Here is a 19,119-nt window from a genome sequence, read left to right as displayed (position 1 = left end):
CTCATATCCACAAATGGACTTTTCAGGATCCTTGGGTGGCTCCGTAGTTTGAAACCAATTCTGGTTATCGCTTCTCGGCCTTTTGGCTAAGATCAAGTGTAGTATCTGTTCTTATCAGTTTAATATCTGATACGTCCCCTATCTGGGGACCATATATTAAATGGATTTTTAGAACAGGGAGATGGAAAAAGAGCTTGCTCTGTCCACTCCACGCATTGACCTGGTATTGCAGTATCTCCAGGACCGGTGCACCCCTTCTTTAATGCAGTTTCTAAAATCAGAAAGAATTGAATTCAATGTTTTTTGTTCATTTTGCTTGTTTGTCGGATTTTGGGATGGACTCTTTGGCTTTGCTTTTCTTCTCCTCATTGGATTTTTCATGTTCAAAGTTGCAGAAGCCAGATTACAAGCTCATTTTGGTTCAACTTCAGCAACTGTGCATTGCATTGCCATGTAATGTGATGCAATGCTATCTTTCTAGCTCTCCCTTTTTACTTCCTTTTGGATAAACAGACATATTAGGCAAGCATTTTGGAGCTTTCACCTAAATAACTACAGGTGGTGAGATAAGCTGCACAATATAATTGACCTTTCAGTATATTGTTGCACACACACCATCTATTTAGCAAATGCCCTTGTTATCAACAGCAGCCTTTTAAACTCACCTGAGCTAACAGGTATGTGCGCTGGTTACTCTGCTGCGCTTAAAATTTCTTTTTTGGTTTGCTACAATGCCTTTTCTGAAACGTTGTCTCCTTCTGCTGGAACACTGACTTCTTTCATTTAATGCCTGCAGACTATAAAAGAGAACCCAACCCAAAAAGTTTGGTTGATTAGTCTGTGGCATTCTGTTAAACTGTTGCTTATGGCGGTCTCTGTGAGCTTCTCAGCGACATTCAGCCAGCCAGGTATCCTGCCTGCAGTAGATGGAATGTGGCAATGGAACGCTGGCTGCGCGTGTCATAATAGGCTCTGAGCCTTTATATACCTGTGCACAGCAGCAGCCACCTTCAGTCTGCTGCTGGACAGCCAGCAGCAGCAGCAGCAGGAGAGGTATGTAATCAGGAGCCCTCCTGCTAAGGGTAGACAGCTGCTCGTTCCACCCCACCCCCCGCCTTAATTGGTTCTCCTCCCTTCCAACGGTGTTGAGGCGGGTGGGAACAGCAGGGGGTGAAGGTGCTGTGTTTAAAGAGGTGGAGTTATGCAGATCTAAAATGCGTGGATTGCAGCAGCAGCAAGCCGAAAAGTGCAGGCATGTAAGGGATCTAGAGGTTGACAACATGTCTTCTTAACGGGAGTCCAGGAGCTCATCTCCACAAATGGACTTTTCAGGATCCTTGGGTGGCTCCGTAGTTTGAAACCAATTCTGGTTATCGCTTCTCGGCCTTTTGGCTAAGATCAAGTGTAGTATCTGTTCTTATCAGTTTAATATCTGATACGTCCCCTATCTGGGGACCATATATTAAATGGATTTTTAGAACAGGGAGATGGAAAAAGAGCTTGCTCTGTCCACTCCACGCATTGACCTGGTATTGCAGTATCTCCAGGACCGGTGCACCCCTTCTTTAATGCAGTTTCTAAAATCAGAAAGAATTGAATTCAATGTTTTTTGTTCATTTTGCTTGTTTGTCGGATTTTGGGATGGACTCTTTGGCTTTGCTTTTCTTCTCCTCATTGGATTTTTCATGTTCAAAGTTGCAGAAGCCAGATTACAAGCTCATTTTGGTTCAACTTCAGCAACTGTGCATTGCATTGCCATGTAATGTGATGCAATGCTATCTTTCTAGCTCTCCCTTTTTACTTCCTTTTGGATAAACAGACATATTAGGCAAGCATTTTGGAGCTTTCACCTAAATAACTACAGGTGGTGAGATAAGCTGCACAATATAATTGACCTTTCAGTATATTGTTGCACACACACCATCTATTTAGCAAATGCCCTTGTTATCAACAGCAGCCTTTTAAACTCACCTGAGCTAACAGGTATGTGCGCTGGTTACTCTGCTGCGCTTAAAATTTCTTTTTTGGTTTGCTACAATGCCTTTTCTGAAACGTTGTCTCCTTCTGCTGGAACACTGACTTCTTTCATTTAATGCCTGCAGACTATAAAAGAGAACCCAACCCAAAAAGTTTGGTTGATTAGTCTGTGGCATTCTGTTAAACTGTTGCTTATGGCGGTCTCTGTGAGCTTCTCAGCGACATTCAGCCAGCCAGGTATCCTGCCTGCAGTAGATGGAATGTGGCAATGGAACGCTGGCTGCGCGTGTCATAATAGGCTCTGAGCCTTTATATACCTGTGCACAGCAGCAGCCACCTTCAGTCTGCTGCTGGACAGCCAGCAGCAGCAGCAGCAGGAGAGGTATGTAATCAGGAGCCCTCCTGCTAAGGGTAGACAGCTGCTCGTTCCACCCCACCCCCCGCCTTAATTGGTTCTCCTCCCTTCCAACGGTGTTGAGGCGGGTGGGAACAGCAGGGGGTGAAGGTGCTGTGTTTAAAGAGGTGGAGTTATGCACATCTAAAACGCGTGGATTGCAGCAGCAGCAAGCCGAAAAGTGCAGGCATGTAAGGGATCTAGAGGTTGACAACATGTCTTCTTAACGGGAGTCCAGGAGCTCATCTCCACAAATGGACTTTTCAGGATCCTTGGGTGGCTCCGTAGTTTGAAACCAATTCTGGTTATCGCTTCTCGGCCTTTTGGCTAAGATCAAGTGTAGTATCTTTTGAAAAGGCGGTTTTGGATGTTGGCCGCCCTAGTAGATTGATACATTATGCACACTGGGGTTTAGGCGCTTGTTAGTACGCCAGGTGGCTAATATAGTCATCTGGTGGAAAGCATGGCCCCCCAGGATCGACGCCATTGGGCCGGGGAAGATCGAAAGCCCGAAGTGTGAAGTGCCCCAGGAATGGTGACCCTGGGGTGCCTTAACTCACTGGGATTGGGAACCCCACTTGAGTTTATGGCACATTTGCACAAGCACTTCAAATTTTCTTTCTTCGCACACACCCTTATTCCGGGCCTTCTGGCCTTAGGATGGGGAATTTTTCAATTCCCGGTCGAAGGTCCGGGCAGTATTATACTGTGAAACCTTCACTATTTATTTAATTTCTTTGTCACTGTGTGTCCACTTATTCACGTGTGTCACGTCCTACTAGGATTTTGTCGGGATGCGGTTCCCTTACGGGTTCCTCTCTTGGCAGGTCTAGGGGGGGAGTGTGTGGCCATCAGGTTCCGCTCCCCCCTGAACCCCCCTGGCTCTCCTCTTTCGGGAGGAGAGCGTTGTTGGCTCCCCTCTTCCGGGAGGGGAGCACAGTCTTTGGCTCCCAGTGCCTTGCTCGGGTGAGAACTCGGGCAGGTGCTGGGGGTAAGATTGGGTCGCCTCTGGCTTCGGCTGGAGGTGGCTTTTTGTCCCTGTTCCTCGCTGTGGCCTTTTGGCTCGGAGGGACGGGGAATGGTTTGGGGGACCCTTCTCCTTTTGGAGAGGGTTTCAAGAAGACCAGCATCCTAGTGCACTTTTTTTGTGGCACTTGTCACTTTTTTAAGCGCACTCGGGTTTTGTACACGAATTCGGGCTAAAAAAAAAAAAAAGAAAAAAAAAAAAAAAAAATCTGTTCTTATCAGTTTAATATCTGATACGTCCCCTATCTGGGGACCATATATTAAATGGATTTTTAGAACAGGGAGATGGAAAAAGAGCTTGCTCTGTCCACTCCACGCATTGACCTGGTATTGCAGTATCTCCAGGACCGGTGCACCCCTTCTTTAATGCAGTTTCTAAAATCAGAAAGAATTGAATTCAATGTTTTTTGTTCATTTTGCTTGTTTGTCGGATTTTGGGATGGACTCTTTGGCTTTGCTTTTCTTCTCCTCATTGGATTTTTCATGTTCAAAGTTGCAGAAGCCAGATTACAAGCTCATTTTGGTTCAACTTCAGCAACTGTGCATTGCATTGCCATGTAATGTGATGCAATGCTATCTTTCTAGCTCTCCCTTTTTACTTCCTTTTGGATAAACAGACATATTAGGCAAGCATTTTGGAGCTTTCACCTAAATAACTACAGGTGGTGAGATAAGCTGCACAATATAATTGACCTTTCAGTATATTGTTGCACACACACCATCTATTTAGCAAATGCCCTTGTTATCAACAGCAGCCTTTTAAACTCACCTGAGCTAACAGGTATGTGCGCTGGTTACTCTGCTGCGCTTAAAATTTCTTTTTTGGTTTGCTACAATGCCTTTTCTGAAACGTTGTCTCCTTCTGCTGGAACACTGACTTCTTTCATTTAATGCCTGCAGACTATAAAAGAGAACCCAACCCAAAAAGTTTGGTTGATTAGTCTGTGGCATTCTGTTAAACTGTTGCTTATGGCGGTCTCTGTGAGCTTCTCAGCGACATTCAGCCAGCCAGGTATCCTGCCTGCAGTAGATGGAATGTGGCAATGGAACGCTGGCTGCGCGTGTCATAATAGGCTCTGAGCCTTTATATACCTGTGCACAGCAGCAGCCACCTTCAGTCTGCTGCTGGACAGCCAGCAGCAGCAGCAGCAGGAGAGGTATGTAATCAGGAGCCCTCCTGCTAAGGGTAGACAGCTGCTCGTTCCACCCCACCCCCCGCCTTAATTGGTTCTCCTCCCTTCCAACGGTGTTGAGGCGGGTGGGAACAGCAGGGGGTGAAGGTGCTGTGTTTAAAGAGGTGGAGTTATGCAGATCTAAAATGCGTGGATTGCAGCAGCAGCAAGCCGAAAAGTGCAGGCATGTAAGGGATCTAGAGGTTGACAACATGTCTTCTTAACGGGAGTCCAGGAGCTCATCTCCACAAATGGACTTTTCAGGATCCTTGGGTGGCTCCGTAGTTTGAAACCAATTCTGGTTATCGCTTCTCGGCCTTTTGGCTAAGATCAAGTGTAGTATCTGTTCTTATCAGTTTAATATCTGATACGTCCCCTATCTGGGGACCATATATTAAATGGATTTTTAGAACAGGGAGATGGAAAAAGAGCTTGCTCTGTCCACTCCACGCATTGACCTGGTATTGCAGTATCTCCAGGACCGGTGCACCCCTTCTTTAATGCAGTTTCTAAAATCAGAAAGAATTGAATTCAATGTTTTTTGTTCATTTTGCTTGTTTGTCGGATTTTGGGATGGACTCTTTGGCTTTGCTTTTCTTCTCCTCATTGGATTTTTCATGTTCAAAGTTGCAGAAGCCAGATTACAAGCTCATTTTGGTTCAACTTCAGCAACTGTGCATTGCATTGCCATGTAATGTGATGCAATGCTATCTTTCTAGCTCTCCCTTTTTACTTCCTTTTGGATAAACAGACATATTAGGCAAGCATTTTGGAGCTTTCACCTAAATAACTACAGGTGGTGAGATAAGCTGCACAATATAATTGACCTTTCAGTATATTGTTGCACACACACCATCTATTTAGCAAATGCCCTTGTTATCAACAGCAGCCTTTTAAACTCACCTGAGCTAACAGGTATGTGCGCTGGTTACTCTGCTGCGCTTAAAATTTCTTTTTTGGTTTGCTACAATGCCTTTTCTGAAACGTTGTCTCCTTCTGCTGGAACACTGACTTCTTTCATTTAATGCCTGCAGACTATAAAAGAGAACCCAACCCAAAAAGTTTGGTTGATTAGTCTGTGGCATTCTGTTAAACTGTTGCTTATGGCGGTCTCTGTGAGCTTCTCAGCGACATTCAGCCAGCCAGGTATCCTGCCTGCAGTAGATGGAATGTGGCAATGGAACGCTGGCTGCGCGTGTCATAATAGGCTCTGAGCCTTTATATACCTGTGCACAGCAGCAGCCACCTTCAGTCTGCTGCTGGACAGCCAGCAGCAGCAGCAGCAGGAGAGGTATGTAATCAGGAGCCCTCCTGCTAAGGGTAGACAGCTGCTCGTTCCACCCCACCCCCCGCCTTAATTGGTTCTCCTCCCTTCCAACGGTGTTGAGGCGGGTGGGAACAGCAGGGGGTGAAGGTGCTGTGTTTAAAGAGGTGGAGTTATGCACATCTAAAACGCGTGGATTGCAGCAGCAGCAAGCCGAAAAGTGCAGGCATGTAAGGGATCTAGAGGTTGACAACATGTCTTCTTAACGGGAGTCCAGGAGCTCATCTCCACAAATGGACTTTTCAGGATCCTTGGGTGGCTCCGTAGTTTGAAACCAATTCTGGTTATCGCTTCTCGGCCTTTTGGCTAAGATCAAGTGTAGTATCTTTTGAAAAGGCGGTTTTGGATGTTGGCCGCCCTAGTAGATTGATACATTATGCACACTGGGGTTTAGGCGCTTGTTAGTACGCCAGGTGGCTAATATAGTCATCTGGTGGAAAGCATGGCCCCCCAGGATCGACGCCATTGGGCCGGGGAAGATCGAAAGCCCGAAGTGTGAAGTGCCCCAGGAATGGTGACCCTGGGGTGCCTTAACTCACTGGGATTGGGAACCCCACTTGAGTTTATGGCACATTTGCACAAGCACTTCAAATTTTCTTTCTTCGCACACACCCTTATTCCGGGCCTTCTGGCCTTAGGATGGGGAATTTTTCAATTCCCGGTCGAAGGTCCGGGCAGTATTATACTGTGAAACCTTCACTATTTATTTAATTTCTTTGTCACTGTGTGTCCACTTATTCACGTGTGTCACGTCCTACTAGGATTTTGTCGGGATGCGGTTCCCTTACGGGTTCCTCTCTTGGCAGGTCTAGGGGGGGAGTGTGTGGCCATCAGGTTCCGCTCCCCCCTGAACCCCCCTGGCTCTCCTCTTTCGGGAGGAGAGCGTTGTTGGCTCCCCTCTTCCGGGAGGGGAGCACAGTCTTTGGCTCCCAGTGCCTTGCTCGGGTGAGAACTCGGGCAGGTGCTGGGGGTAAGATTGGGTCGCCTCTGGCTTCGGCTGGAGGTGGCTTTTTGTCCCTGTTCCTCGCTGTGGCCTTTTGGCTCGGAGGGACGGGGAATGGTTTGGGGGACCCTTCTCCTTTTGGAGAGGGTTTCAAGAAGACCAGCATCCTAGTGCACTTTTTTTGTGGCACTTGTCACTTTTTTAAGCGCACTCGGGTTTTGTACACGAATTCGGGCTAAAAAAAAAAAAAAGAAAAAAAAAAAAAAAAAATCTGTTCTTATCAGTTTAATATCTGATACGTCCCCTATCTGGGGACCATATATTAAATGGATTTTTAGAACAGGGAGATGGAAAAAGAGCTTGCTCTGTCCACTCCACGCATTGACCTGGTATTGCAGTATCTCCAGGACCGGTGCACCCCTTCTTTAATGCAGTTTCTAAAATCAGAAAGAATTGAATTCAATGTTTTTTGTTCATTTTGCTTGTTTGTCGGATTTTGGGATGGACTCTTTGGCTTTGCTTTTCTTCTCCTCATTGGATTTTTCATGTTCAAAGTTGCAGAAGCCAGATTACAAGCTCATTTTGGTTCAACTTCAGCAACTGTGCATTGCCTTGCCATGTAATGTGATGCAATGCTATCTTTCTAGCTCTCCCTTTTTACTTCCTTTTGGATAAACAGACATATTAGGCAAGCATTTTGGAGCTTTCACCTAAATAACTACAGGTGGTGAGATAAGCTGCACAATATAATTGACCTTTCAGTATATTGTTGCACACACACCATCTATTTAGCAAATGCCCTTGTTATCAACAGCAGCCTTTTAAACTCACCTGAGCTAACAGGTATGTGCGCTGGTTACTCTGCTGCGCTTAAAATTTCTTTTTTGGTTTGCTACAATGCCTTTTCTGAAACGTTGTCTCCTTCTGCTGGAACACTGACTTCTTTCATTTAATGCCTGCAGACTATAAAAGAGAACCCAACCCAAAAAGTTTGGTTGATTAGTCTGTGGCATTCTGTTAAACTGTTGCTTATGGCGGTCTCTGTGAGCTTCTCAGCGACATTCAGCCAGCCAGGTATCCTGCCTGCAGTAGATGGAATGTGGCAATGGAACGCTGGCTGCGCGTGTCATAATAGGCTCTGAGCCTTTATATACCTGTGCACAGCAGCAGCCACCTTCAGTCTGCTGCTGGACAGCCAGCAGCAGCAGCAGCAGGAGAGGTATGTAATCAGGAGCCCTCCTGCTAAGGGTAGACAGCTGCTCGTTCCACCCCACCCCCCGCCTTAATTGGTTCTCCTCCCTTCCAACGGTGTTGAGGCGGGTGGGAACAGCAGGGGGTGAAGGTGCTGTGTTTAAAGAGGTGGAGTTATGCAGATCTAAAACGCGTGGATTGCAGCAGCAGCAAGCCGAAAAGTGCAGGCATGTAAGGGATCTAGAGGTTGACAACATGTCTTCTTAACGGGAGTCCAGGAGCTCATCTCCACAAATGGACTTTTCAGGATCCTTGGGTGGCTCCGTAGTTTGAAACCAATTCTGGTTATCGCTTCTCGGCCTTTTGGCTAAGATCAAGTGTAGTATCTGTTCTTATCAGTTTAATATCTGATACGTCCCCTATCTGGGGACCATATATTAAATGGATTTTTAGAACAGGGAGATGGAAAAAGAGCTTGCTCTGTCCACTCCACGCATTGACCTGGTATTGCAGTATCTCCAGGACCGGTGCACCCCTTCTTTAATGCAGTTTCTAAAATCAGAAAGAATTGAATTCAATGTTTTTTGTTCATTTTGCTTGTTTGTCGGATTTTGGGATGGACTCTTTGGCTTTGCTTTTCTTCTCCTCATTGGATTTTTCATGTTCAAAGTTGCAGAAGCCAGATTACAAGCTCATTTTGGTTCAACTTCAGCAACTGTGCATTGCATTGCCATGTAATGTGATGCAATGCTATCTTTCTAGCTCTCCCTTTTTACTTCCTTTTGGATAAACAGACATATTAGGCAAGCATTTTGGAGCTTTCACCTAAATAACTACAGGTGGTGAGATAAGCTGCACAATATAATTGACCTTTCAGTATATTGTTGCACACACACCATCTATTTAGCAAATGCCCTTGTTATCAACAGCAGCCTTTTAAACTCACCTGAGCTAACAGGTATGTGCGCTGGTTACTCTGCTGCGCTTAAAATTTCTTTTTTGGTTTGCTACAATGCCTTTTCTGAAACGTTGTCTCCTTCTGCTGGAACACTGACTTCTTTCATTTAATGCCTGCAGACTATAAAAGAGAACCCAACCCAAAAAGTTTGGTTGATTAGTCTGTGGCATTCTGTTAAACTGTTGCTTATGGCGGTCTCTGTGAGCTTCTCAGCGACATTCAGCCAGCCAGGTATCCTGCCTGCAGTAGATGGAATGTGGCAATGGAACGCTGGCTGCGCGTGTCATAATAGGCTCTGAGCCTTTATATACCTGTGCACAGCAGCAGCCACCTTCAGTCTGCTGCTGGACAGCCAGCAGCAGCAGCAGCAGGAGAGGTATGTAATCAGGAGCCCTCCTGCTAAGGGTAGACAGCTGCTCGTTCCACCCCACCCCCCGCCTTAATTGGTTCTCCTCCCTTCCAACAGTGTTGAGGCGGGTGGGAACAGCAGGGGGTGAAGGTGCTGTGTTTAAAGAGGTGGAGTTATGCAGATCTAAAACGCGTGGATTGCAGCAGCAGCAAGCCGAAAAGTGCAGGCATGTAAGGGATCTAGAGGTTGACAACATGTCTTCTTAACGGGAGTCCAGGAGCTCATCTCCACAAATGGACTTTTCAGGATCCTTGGGTGGCTCCGTAGTTTGAAACCAATTCTGGTTATCGCTTCTCGGCCTTTTGGCTAAGATCAAGTGTAGTATCTTTTGAAAAGGCGGTTTTGGATGTTGGCCGCCCTAGTAGATTGATACATTATGCACACTGGGGTTTAGGCGCTTGTTAGTACGCCAGGTGGCTAATATAGTCATCTGGTGGAAAGCATGGCCCCCCAGGATCGACGCCATTGGTCCGGGGAAGATCGAAAGCCCGAAGTGTGAAGTGCCCCAGGAGTGGTGACCCTGGGGTGCCTTAACTCACTGGGATTGGGAACCCCACTTGAGTTTATGGCACATTTGCACAAGCACTTCAAATTTTCTTTCTTCGCACACACCCTTATTCCGGGCCTTCTGGCCTTAGGATGGGGAATTTTTCAATTCCCGGTCGAAGGTCCGGGCAGTATTATACTGTGAAACCTTCACTATTTATTTAATTTCTTTGTCACTGTGTGTCCACTTATTCACGTGTGTCACGTCCTACTAGGATTTTGTCGGGATGCGGTTCCCTTACGGGTTCCTCTCTTGGCAGGTCTAGGGGGGGAGTGTGTGGCCATCAGGTTCCGCTCCCCCCTGAACCCCCCTGGCTCTCCTCTTTCGGGAGGAGAGCGTTGTTGGCTCCCCTCTTCCGGGAGGGGAGCACAGTCTTTGGCTCCCAGTGCCTTGCTCGGGTGAGAACTCGGGCAGGTGCTGGGGGTAAGATTGGGTCGCCTCTGGCTTCGGCTGGAGGTGGCTTTTTGTCCCTGTTCCTCGCTGTGGCCTTTTGGCTCGGAGGGACGGGGAATGGTTTGGGGGACCCTTCTCCTTTTGGAGAGGGTTTCAAGAAGACCAGCATCCTAGTGCACTTTTTTTGTTGCACTTGTCACTTTTTTAAGCGCACTCGGGTTTTGTACACGAATTCGGGCTAAAAAAAAAAAAAAGAAAAAAAAAAAAAAAAAATCTGTTCTTATCAGTTTAATATCTGATACGTCCCCTATCTGGGGACCATATATTAAATGGATTTTTAGAACAGGGAGATGGAAAAAGAGCTTGCTCTGTCCACTCCACGCATTGACCTGGTATTGCAGTATCTCCAGGACCGGTGCACCCCTTCTTTAATGCAGTTTCTAAAATCAGAAAGAATTGAATTCAATGTTTTTTGTTCATTTTGCTTGTTTGTCGGATTTTGGGATGGACTCTTTGGCTTTGCTTTTCTTCTCCTCATTGGATTTTTCATGTTCAAAGTTGCAGAAGCCAGATTACAAGCTCATTTTGGTTCAACTTCAGCAACTGTGCATTGCATTGCCATGTAATGTGATGCAATGCTATCTTTCTAGCTCTCCCTTTTTACTTCCTTTTGGATAAACAGACATATTAGGCAAGCATTTTGGAGCTTTCACCTAAATAACTACAGGTGGTGAGATAAGCTGCACAATATAATTGACCTTTCAGTATATTGTTGCACACACACCATCTATTTAGCAAATGCCCTTGTTATCAACAGCAGCCTTTTAAACTCACCTGAGCTAACAGGTATGTGCGCTGGTTACTCTGCTGCGCTTAAAATTTCTTTTTTGGTTTGCTACAATGCCTTTTCTGAAACGTTGTCTCCTTCTGCTGGAACACTGACTTCTTTCATTTAATGCCTGCAGACTATAAAAGAGAACCCAACCCAAAAAGTTTGGTTGATTAGTCTGTGGCATTCTGTTAAACTGTTGCTTATGGCGGTCTCTGTGAGCTTCTCAGCGACATTCAGCCAGCCAGGTATCCTGCCTGCAGTAGATGGAATGTGGCAATGGAACGCTGGCTGCGCGTGTCATAATAGGCTCTGAGCCTTTATATACCTGTGCACAGCAGCAGCCACCTTCAGTCTGCTGCTGGACAGCCAGCAGCAGCAGCAGCAGGAGAGGTATGTAATCAGGAGCCCTCCTGCTAAGGGTAGACAGCTGCTCGTTCCACCCCACCCCCCGCCTTAATTGGTTCTCCTCCCTTCCAACGGTGTTGAGGCGGGTGGGAACAGCAGGGGGTGAAGGTGCTGTGTTTAAAGAGGTGGAGTTATGCAGATCTAAAACGCGTGGATTGCAGCAGCAGCAAGCCGAAAAGTGCAGGCATGTAAGGGATCTAGAGGTTGACAACATGTCTTCTTAACGGGAGTCCAGGAGCTCATCTCCACAAATGGACTTTTCAGGATCCTTGGGTGGCTCCGTAGTTTGAAACCAATTCTGGTTATCGCTTCTCGGCCTTTTGGCTAAGATCAAGTGTAGTATCTGTTCTTATCAGTTTAATATCTGATACGTCCCCTATCTGGGGACCATATATTAAATGGATTTTTAGAACAGGGAGATGGAAAAAGAGCTTGCTCTGTCCACTCCACGCATTGACCTGGTATTGCAGTATCTCCAGGACCGGTGCACCCCTTCTTTAATGCAGTTTCTAAAATCAGAAAGAATTGAATTCAATGTTTTTTGTTCATTTTGCTTGTTTGTCGGATTTTGGGATGGACTCTTTGGCTTTGCTTTTCTTCTCCTCATTGGATTTTTCATGTTCAAAGTTGCAGAAGCCAGATTACAAGCTCATTTTGGTTCAACTTCAGCAACTGTGCATTGCATTGCCATGTAATGTGATGCAATGCTATCTTTCTAGCTCTCCCTTTTTACTTCCTTTTGGATAAACAGACATATTAGGCAAGCATTTTGGAGCTTTCACCTAAATAACTACAGGTGGTGAGATAAGCTGCACAATATAATTGACCTTTCAGTATATTGTTGCACACACACCATCTATTTAGCAAATGCCCTTGTTATCAACAGCAGCCTTTTAAACTCACCTGAGCTAACAGGTATGTGCGCTGGTTACTCTGCTGCGCTTAAAATTTCTTTTTTGGTTTGCTACAATGCCTTTTCTGAAACGTTGTCTCCTTCTGCTGGAACACTGACTTCTTTCATTTAATGCCTGCAGACTATAAAAGAGAACCCAACCCAAAAAGTTTGGTTGATTAGTCTGTGGCATTCTGTTAAACTGTTGCTTATGGCGGTCTCTGTGAGCTTCTCAGCGACATTCAGCCAGCCAGGTATCCTGCCTGCAGTAGATGGAATGTGGCAATGGAACGCTGGCTGCGCGTGTCATAATAGGCTCTGAGCCTTTATATACCTGTGCACAGCAGCAGCCACCTTCAGTCTGCTGCTGGACAGCCAGCAGCAGCAGCAGCAGGAGAGGTATGTAATCAGGAGCCCTCCTGCTAAGGGTAGACAGCTGCTCGTTCCACCCCACCCCCCGCCTTAATTGGTTCTCCTCCCTTCCAACGGTGTTGAGGCGGGTGGGAACAGCAGGGGGTGAAGGTGCTGTGTTTAAAGAGGTGGAGTTATGCAGATCTAAAACGCGTGGATTGCAGCAGCAGCAAGCCGAAAAGTGCAGGCATGTAAGGGATCTAGAGGTTGACAACATGTCTTCTTAACGGGAGTCCAGGAGCTCATCTCCACAAATGGACTTTTCAGGATCCTTGGGTGGCTCCGTAGTTTGAAACCAATTCTGGTTATCGCTTCTCGGCCTTTTGGCTAAGATCAAGTGTAGTATCTGTTCTTATCAGTTTAATATCTGATACGTCCCCTATCTGGGGACCATATATTAAATGGATTTTTAGAACAGGGAGATGGAAAAAGAGCTTGCTCTGTCCACTCCACGCATTGACCTGGTATTGCAGTATCTCCAGGACCGGTGCACCCCTTCTTTAATGCAGTTTCTAAAATCAGAAAGAATTGAATTCAATGTTTTTTGTTCATTTTGCTTGTTTGTCGGATTTTGGGATGGACTCTTTGGCTTTGCTTTTCTTCTCCTCATTGGATTTTTCATGTTCAAAGTTGCAGAAGCCAGATTACAAGCTCATTTTGGTTCAACTTCAGCAACTGTGCATTGCATTGCCATGTAATGTGATGCAATGCTATCTTTCTAGCTCTCCCTTTTTACTTCCTTTTGGATAAACAGACATATTAGGCAAGCATTTTGGAGCTTTCACCTAAATAACTACAGGTGGTGAGATAAGCTGCACAATATAATTGACCTTTCAGTATATTGTTGCACACACACCATCTATTTAGCAAATGCCCTTGTTATCAACAGCAGCCTTTTAAACTCACCTGAGCTAACAGGTATGTGCGCTGGTTACTCTGCTGCGCTTAAAATTTCTTTTTTGGTTTGCTACAATGCCTTTTCTGAAACGTTGTCTCCTTCTGCTGGAACACTGACTTCTTTCATTTAATGCCTGCAGACTATAAAAGAGAACCCAACCCAAAAAGTTTGGTTGATTAGTCTGTGGCATTCTGTTAAACTGTTGCTTATGGCGGTCTCTGTGAGCTTCTCAGCGACATTCAGCCAGCCAGGTATCCTGCCTGCAGTAGATGGAATGTGGCAATGGAACGCTGGCTGCGCGTGTCATAATAGGCTCTGAGCCTTTATATACCTGTGCACAGCAGCAGCCACCTTCAGTCTGCTGCTGGACAGCCAGCAGCAGCAGCAGCAGGAGAGGTATGTAATCAGGAGCCCTCCTGCTAAGGGTAGACAGCTGCTCGTTCCACCCCACCCCCCGCCTTAATTGGTTCTCCTCCCTTCCAACGGTGTTGAGGCGGGTGGGAACAGCAGGGGGTGAAGGTGCTGTGTTTAAAGAGGTGGAGTTATGCAGATCTAAAACGCGTGGATTGCAGCAGCAGCAAGCCGAAAAGTGCAGGCATGTAAGGGATCTAGAGGTTGACAACATGTCTTCTTAACGGGAGTCCAGGAGCTCATCTCCACAAATGGACTTTTCAGGATCCTTGGGTGGCTCCGTAGTTTGAAACCAATTCTGGTTATCGCTTCTCGGCCTTTTGGCTAAGATCAAGTGCAGTGATCTAGCGGTTGCTGCCTTGGTCTTGACTGGGAGGTGCTTGGGGTACCCGGCTCCTTGGCCTGGGGGGATCGCTACACTCATCGGTGGAGCTAAACCCCCCTGCTGCTATTAGGGAGTCGGATTAGTCCCTGGGCAACGAGAGGCGATCACCTTGTCACCACACATAGCTGTGGGGGGCAACTGTCGCCACACATAGCTGTGGTGGCAACATTTGGAGGATTAAAAGGAAAAACGGAAGGAAAACGGATTGTTGAGATGGAGTTTTGGAAAAAGAAGAGATGCTTACGTTTTTTTGTGAAACGGGAGACGGAAGAAACTTTTTTGGAAGAAAAATGGATTCTGGAAATTTTGAGGAAACATGAAGTTTTGGAGAAGGATATCTACTGTATGCAAGAAATAAAGCAAGGTAAAGTTTGTGATGTGACTCTAGTTTCTGAGGAAAAGTGCATTCATTTTTTCAAATGCTGGAGTGAAGAGGATTCTGGGAAAATTGGAGTAAGTGCATCATTCATGGGGAAACCGAAGAGTGTGATAATTTACATGGACAATCCGTTTGTGGAAATAGAGGAGATAATGGTTTTTTTGGAATCTAAATGTAAGATGGTAAAGTTTCAGAAATTATACAGGAACAAAGTTGGTATTTGGAACGGAAAGAGACGTTTTTTGGTGTGGACAACAGGAGAAGAAAATTTGCATAATGGGAGGATTATGGTAAACGGGAGTTCTGGGTATTGTTACATGGAAAGCAGCAAAGGAACTTTTGAAAAGAACTTTGGAGGACAAAAGGAAGATATTGGTGATAAAATGAAGAAGGAAGTTGATGCGATAATTATAGAGGAGAATAAGCAGGGAAAAGAAGTTGAAAGTTTAAAGGTGAAGAAAAAGGTAACGGTACAGGAAAATTGTGGATCAAGGAAAGTATCTGATGAAAAGAAAGAAGTAAAAGAGGAAAAGGGTAAAGTTTTGGAGAAGGTGGTGACTTTCAGAGATGATGAGGAAGAGTATGATTGGGAACAGATGCGGTTAGAGCATGAGGAGGAAGAAAAGAAGTTAAGGGGTTTTGTTGGGAGGAAAGTAAAAGGGAAAAAGGGGATATTTAGTTTGGGAAACCGGGTGAAGTAATGTCAGTTGTGATTTGTTTGGAAACTGTTGAAACTGTAAAGGAATTGTTATGTTTAACTTTATATATATTAATTCAAATGAAAAAATATAAATATAATATCTAAACACGATGATGGAACTAAAATCTTGAGTTTAGTGATATATGATTTAAGATTATAAAACTTAATTTCTGAGTGTTTGGAAAAAAAAAAAAAATAAAAAAATAAAAAAAAAAATCTGTTCTTATCAGTTTAATATCTGATACGTCTTCTATCTGGGGACCATATATTAAATGGATTTTTAGAACAGGGAGATGGAAAAAGAGCTTGCTCTGTCCACTCCACGCATTGACCTGGTATTGCAGTATCTCCAGGACCGGTGCACCCCTTCTTTAATGCAGTTTCTAAAATCAGAAAGAATTGAATTCAATGTTTTTTGTTCATTTTGCTTGTTTGTCGGATTTTGGGATGGACTCTTTGGCTTTGCTTTTCTTCTCCTCATTGGATTTTTCATGTTCAAAGTTGCAGAAGCCAGATTACAAGCTCATTTTGGTTCAACTTCAGCAACTGTGCATTGCATTGCCATGTAATGTGATGCAATGCTATCTTTCTAGCTCTCCCTTTTTACTTCCTTTTGGATAAACAGACATATTAGGCAAGCATTTTGGAGCTTTCACCTAAATAACTACAGGTGGTGAGATAAGCTGCACAATATAATTGACCTTTCAGTATATTGTTGCACACACACCATCTATTTAGCAAATGCCCTTGTTATCAACAGCAGCCTTTTAAACTCACCTGAGCTAACAGGTATGTGCGGTGGTTACTCTGCTACAATGCCTTTTCTGAAACGTTGTCTCCTTCTGCTGGAACACTGACTTCTTTCATTTAATGCCTGCAGACTATAAAAGAGAACGCAACCCAAAAAGTTTGGTTGATTAGTCTGTGGCATTCTGTTAAACTGTTGCTTATGGCGGTCTCTGTGAGCTTCTCAGCGACATTCAGCCAGCCAGGTATCCTGCCTGCAGTAGATGGAATGTGGCAATGGAACGCTGGCTGCGCGTGTCATAATAGGCTCTGAGCCTTTATATACCTGTGCACAGCAGCAGCAACCTTCAGTCTGCTGCTGGACAGCCAGCAGCAGCAGCAGCAGGAAAGGTATGTAATCAGGAGCCCTCCTGCTAAGGGTAGACAGCTGCTCGTTCCACCCCACCCCCCGCCTTAATTGGTTCTCCTCCCTTCCAACGGTGTTGAGGCGGGTGGGAACAGCAGGGGGTGAAGGTGCTGTGTTTAAAGAGGTGGAGTTATGCAGATCTAAAACGCGTGGATTGCAGCAGCAGCAAGCCGAAAAGTGCAGGCATGTAAGGGATCTAGAGGTTGACAACATGTCTTCTTAACGGGAGTCCAGGAGCTCATCTCCACAAATGGACTTTTCAGGATCCTTGGGTGGCTCCGTAGTTTGAAACCAATTCTGGTTATCGCTTCTCGGCCTTTTGGCTAAGATCAAGTGTAGTATCTGTTCTTATCAGTTTAATATCTGATACGTCCCCTATCTGGGGACCATATATTAAATGGATTTTTAGAACAGGGAGATGGAAAAAGAGCTTGCTCTGTCCACTCCACGCATTGACCTGGTATTGCAGTATCTCCAGGACCGGTGCACCCCTTCTTTAATGCAGTTTCTAAAATCAGAAAGAATTGAATTCAATGTTTTTTGTTCATTTTGCTTGTTTGTCGGATTTTGGGATGGACTCTTTGGCTTTGCTTTTCTTCTCCTCATTGGATTTTTCATGTTCAAAGTTGCAGAAGCCAGATTACAAGCTCATTTTGGTTCAACTTCAGCAACTGTGCATTGCATTGCCATGTAATGTGATGCAATGCTATCTTTCTAGCTCTCCCTTTTTACTTCCTTTTGGATAAACAGACATATTAGGCAAGCATTTTGGAGCTTTCACCTAAATAACTACAGGTGGTGAGATAAGCTGCACAATATAATTGACCTTTCAGTATATTGTTGCACACACACCATCTATTTAGCAAATGCCCTTGTTATCAACAGCAGCCTTTTAAACTCACCTGAGCTAACAGGTATGTGCGCTGGTTACTCTGCTGCGCTTAAAATTTCTTTTTTGGTTTGCTACAATGCCTTTTCTGAAACGTTGTCTCCTTCTGCTGGAACACTGACTTCTTTCATTTAATGCCTGCAGACTATAAAAGAGAACCCAACCCAAAAAGTTTGGTTGATTAGTCTGTGGCATTCTGTTAAACTGTTGCTTATGGCGGTCTCTGTGAGCTTCTCAGCGACATTCAGCCAGCCAGGTATCCTGCCTGCAGTAGATGGAATGTGGCAATGGAACGCTGGCTGCGCGTGTCATAATAGGCTCTGAGCCTTTATATACCTGTGCACAGCAGCAGCAACCTTCAGTCTGCTGCTGGACAGCCAGCAGCAGCAGCAGCAGGAAAGGTATGTAATCAGGAGCCCTCCTGCTAAGGGTAGACAGCTGCTCGTTCCACCCCACCCCCCGCCTTAATTGGTTCTCCTCCCTTCCAACGGTGTTGAGGCGGGTGGGAACAGCAGGGGGTGAAGGTGCTGTGTTTAAAGAGGTGGAGTTATGCAGATCTAAAACGCGTGGATTGCAGCAGCAGCAAGCCGAAAAGTGCAGGCATGTAAGGGATCTAGAGGTTGACAACATGTCTTCTTAACGGGAGTCCAGGAGCTCATCTCCACAAATGGACTTTTCAGGATCCTTGGGTGGCTCCGTAGTTTGAAACCAATTCTGGTTATCGCTTCTCGGCCTTTTGGCTAAGATCAAGTGTAGTATCTGTTCTTATCAGTTTAATATCTGATACGTCCCCTATCTGGGGACCATATATTAAATGGATTTTTAGAACAGGGAGATGGAAAAAGAGCTTGCTCTGTCCACTCCACGCATTGACCTGGTATTGCAGTATCTCCAGGACCGGTGCACCCCTTCTTTAATGCAGTTTCTAAAATCAGAAAGAATTGAATTCAATGTTTTTTGTTCATTTTGCTTGTTTGTCGGATTTTGGGATGGACTCTTTGGCTTTGCTTTTCTTCTCCTCATTGGATTTTTCATGTTCAAAGTTGCAGAAGCCAGATTACAAGCTCATTTTGGTTCAACTTCAGCAACTGTGCATTGCATTGCCATGTAATGTGATGCAATGCTATCTTTCTAGCTCTCCCTTTTTACTTCCTTTTGGATAACCAGACATATTAGGCAAGCATTTTGGAGCTTTCACCTAAATAACTACAGGTGGTGAGATAAGCTGCACAATATAATTGACCTTTCAGTATATTGTTGCACACACACCATCTATTTAGCAAATGCCCTTGTTATCAACAGCAGCCTTTTAAACTCACCTGAGCTAACAGGTATGTGTGCTGGTTACTCTGCTGCGCTTAAAATTTCTTTTTTGGTTTGCTACAATGCCTTTTCTGAAACGTTGTCTCCTTCTGCTGGAACACTGACTT

At 45.1% G+C, this 19,119-nt stretch overlaps 8 non-coding genes and 7 pseudogenes across 8 annotated transcripts; all 15 read left to right on the top strand.

The window, feature by feature from the left end:
- Positions 1-66: 66 nt before the first annotated feature.
- Positions 67-257, top strand: LOC141193981 (U2 spliceosomal RNA). The gene has a single exon (XR_012266780.1). It is a non-coding gene; the product is annotated as a U2 spliceosomal RNA (small nuclear RNA).
- Positions 258-1,372: 1,115 nt separating this feature from the next.
- On the top strand, positions 1,373-1,563 carry LOC141193978 (U2 spliceosomal RNA). Its single transcript, XR_012266778.1, has one exon. It is a non-coding gene; the product is annotated as a U2 spliceosomal RNA (small nuclear RNA).
- A 1,115-nt stretch (positions 1,564-2,678) lies between these two features.
- LOC141193774 (U2 spliceosomal RNA) lies at positions 2,679-2,770 on the top strand (annotated as a pseudogene).
- Positions 2,771-3,530: 760 nt separating this feature from the next.
- Positions 3,531-3,758, top strand: LOC141193716 (U2 spliceosomal RNA; annotated as a pseudogene).
- A 1,115-nt stretch (positions 3,759-4,873) lies between these two features.
- On the top strand, positions 4,874-5,064 carry LOC141193977 (U2 spliceosomal RNA). The gene has a single exon (XR_012266777.1). It is a non-coding gene; the product is annotated as a U2 spliceosomal RNA (small nuclear RNA).
- A 1,115-nt stretch (positions 5,065-6,179) lies between these two features.
- Positions 6,180-6,271, top strand: LOC141193773 (U2 spliceosomal RNA; annotated as a pseudogene).
- Positions 6,272-7,031: 760 nt separating this feature from the next.
- Positions 7,032-7,259, top strand: LOC141193715 (U2 spliceosomal RNA; annotated as a pseudogene).
- A 1,115-nt stretch (positions 7,260-8,374) lies between these two features.
- On the top strand, positions 8,375-8,565 carry LOC141193976 (U2 spliceosomal RNA). Its single transcript, XR_012266776.1, has one exon. It is a non-coding gene; the product is annotated as a U2 spliceosomal RNA (small nuclear RNA).
- Positions 8,566-9,680: 1,115 nt separating this feature from the next.
- Positions 9,681-9,772, top strand: LOC141193771 (U2 spliceosomal RNA; annotated as a pseudogene).
- A 760-nt stretch (positions 9,773-10,532) lies between these two features.
- LOC141193714 (U2 spliceosomal RNA) lies at positions 10,533-10,760 on the top strand (annotated as a pseudogene).
- Positions 10,761-11,875: 1,115 nt separating this feature from the next.
- Positions 11,876-12,066, top strand: LOC141193975 (U2 spliceosomal RNA). The gene has a single exon (XR_012266775.1). It is a non-coding gene; the product is annotated as a U2 spliceosomal RNA (small nuclear RNA).
- Positions 12,067-13,181: 1,115 nt separating this feature from the next.
- LOC141193974 (U2 spliceosomal RNA) lies at positions 13,182-13,372 on the top strand. Its single transcript, XR_012266774.1, has one exon. It is a non-coding gene; the product is annotated as a U2 spliceosomal RNA (small nuclear RNA).
- Positions 13,373-15,810: 2,438 nt separating this feature from the next.
- Positions 15,811-16,016, top strand: LOC141193731 (U2 spliceosomal RNA; annotated as a pseudogene).
- Positions 16,017-17,103: 1,087 nt separating this feature from the next.
- On the top strand, positions 17,104-17,294 carry LOC141193973 (U2 spliceosomal RNA). The gene has a single exon (XR_012266773.1). It is a non-coding gene; the product is annotated as a U2 spliceosomal RNA (small nuclear RNA).
- Positions 17,295-18,409: 1,115 nt separating this feature from the next.
- On the top strand, positions 18,410-18,600 carry LOC141193972 (U2 spliceosomal RNA). Its single transcript, XR_012266772.1, has one exon. It is a non-coding gene; the product is annotated as a U2 spliceosomal RNA (small nuclear RNA).
- Positions 18,601-19,119: the final 519 nt, after the last annotated feature.

This window comes from Phyllobates terribilis, unplaced genomic scaffold (genome assembly GCF_046119375.1).
Source record: "Phyllobates terribilis strain yellow unplaced genomic scaffold, ASM4611937v1 Scaffold_66__1_contigs__length_7565176, whole genome shotgun sequence".
Taxonomy (NCBI): Eukaryota; Metazoa; Chordata; class Amphibia; order Anura; family Dendrobatidae; genus Phyllobates; species Phyllobates terribilis.
Note: the sequence above shows the minus strand (reverse complement) of the source record. Positions and strands in the feature narration are given on the sequence as shown.